At 42.0% G+C, this 1,851-nt stretch overlaps 1 non-coding gene across 1 annotated transcript; it reads left to right on the top strand.

Moving 5' to 3' along the window:
• The first annotated feature begins 1,533 nt into the window (after positions 1-1,533).
• Positions 1,534-1,641, top strand: LOC112761207 (small nucleolar RNA R71). Its single transcript, XR_003181613.1, has one exon. It is a non-coding gene; the product is annotated as a small nucleolar RNA R71 (small nucleolar RNA).
• Positions 1,642-1,851: the final 210 nt, after the last annotated feature.

The raw sequence follows: 1,851 nt of genomic DNA, 5'->3' as shown, positions 1-1,851 counted from the left end.
ATGCTTCCTCTCCATGACTACAGAGGGATATCCTTGAGCCTTAAACACAAGGGAGTCCTCATTCACTTGAAGGACCAATTCTCCTCTGTCAACATCAATCACAGCTTTTGCTGTGGCTAGGAAGGGTCTACCAAGGATGATGGATTCATCCATACACTTCCCAGTGTCTAGGATTATGAAATCAACAGGGATGTAGTGGTCTTCAACCTTTACCAAGACATCCTCTACAAGTCCATAAGCATGTTTCCTTGAATTTTCTGCCATCTCTAGTGAGATTCTTACAGCTTGTACCTCAAGGATCCCTAGCTTCTCCATTAGAGAGAGGCATGAGGTTTATGCTTGACCGTAGGTCACACAGAGCCTTCTCAAAGATCATGGTGCCTATAGTACAAGGTATTGAGAACTTTTCAGGATCCTGTCTCTTCTGAGGTAATCTCTGCCTAGTCAAGTCATCCAGTTCTTTGGTGAGCAAGGGGGTTCATCCTCCCAAGTCTTATTACCAAATAACTTGACATTTAACTTTATGATTGCTCCAAGGTACTTAGCAATTTGCTCTTCAGTAACATCTTCATCCTCTTCAGAGGAAGAATACTCATCAGAGCTCATGAATGGCAGAAGTAAATTCAATGGAATCTCTATTGTCTCTGTATGAGCCTCAGATTCCCATGGTTCCTCATTAGGGAACTCCTTGGAGGCCAGTGGACGTCCATTGAGGTCTTCCTCGGTGGAAATCACTACCTTTCCCTCTTCTATGCATTTGGCCATGTGGGACGTATTTATGGCCTTGCATTCTCTCTTTGGGTTTTCTTCTATATTTCTTGGGAGAGTACTAGGAGGGAGTTCAGTAATTTTTTTACTCAGCTGACCCACTTGTGCCTCCAAATTTCTAATAGAGGATCTTGTTTCAGTCATGAAACTTTGAGTGGTTTTAATTAGATCAGAGACTATGGTTGCTAAGTCAGAATGGCTCTGCTTAGAGTTCTCTGTCTGTTGTTGAGAAGATGATGGAAAAGGCTTGCTATTGCTAAACCTATTTCTTCCACCATTACTGTTGTTGAAGCCTTGTTGAGGCCTCTGTTGGTCCTTCCATGAGAGATTTGGGTGATTTCTCCATGAAGGATTATAGGTGTTTCCATGGGTTTCTCCCATGTAATTCACCTCTTCCATTGTTGGGTTCTTAGGATCATAAGCTTCTTCTTCAGATGAAGCTTCTTTGGTACTGCCTGTTGCTACTTGCATTCCAGACAGACTCTGAGAAATCATATTGACTTGTTGAGTCAATATTTTGTTTTGAGCCAATATGGCATTCAGAGTGTCAATCTCAAGAACTCCTTTCTTCTGATTCGTCCCATTATTCACAGGATTCCTTTCAGAAGTGTACATGAATTGGTTATTTGCAACCATTTCAATAAGTTCCTGCGCTTCTGCAGGCGTCTTCTTTAGATGAAGAGATCCTTCAGCAGAGCTGTCTAATGACATCTTGGACAGTTCAGATAGACCATCATAGAAGATACCTATGATGCTCCATTCTGAAAGCATGTTAGAAGGACACCTTCTGATCAATTGCTTGTATCTTTCCCAAGCTTCATAGAGGGATTCACCTTCCTTCTGTCTGAAGGTTTGGACTTCCACTCTAAGCTTACTCAATTTTTGAGGTGAAAAGAACTTTGCCAAGAAGGCATTGACTAGCTTTTCCCAAGAGTTCAGGCTTTCCTTAGGTTGTGAATCCAACCATATCCTAGCTCTGTCTCTTACAGCAAAAGGGAAAAGCATAAGCCTGTAGACCTCGGGATCAACTCCATTGGTCTTGACAGTGTCACAGATTTGCAAGAATTCATATAAGAACTGATG

This window comes from Arachis hypogaea, chromosome 16 (assembly GCF_003086295.3).
Source record: "Arachis hypogaea cultivar Tifrunner chromosome 16, arahy.Tifrunner.gnm2.J5K5, whole genome shotgun sequence".
Lineage (NCBI taxonomy): Eukaryota > Viridiplantae > Streptophyta > Magnoliopsida > Fabales > Fabaceae > Arachis > Arachis hypogaea.
The sequence above is the reverse complement of the archived record's forward strand: the minus strand, read 5'-3'. Positions and strand labels throughout refer to the sequence as shown.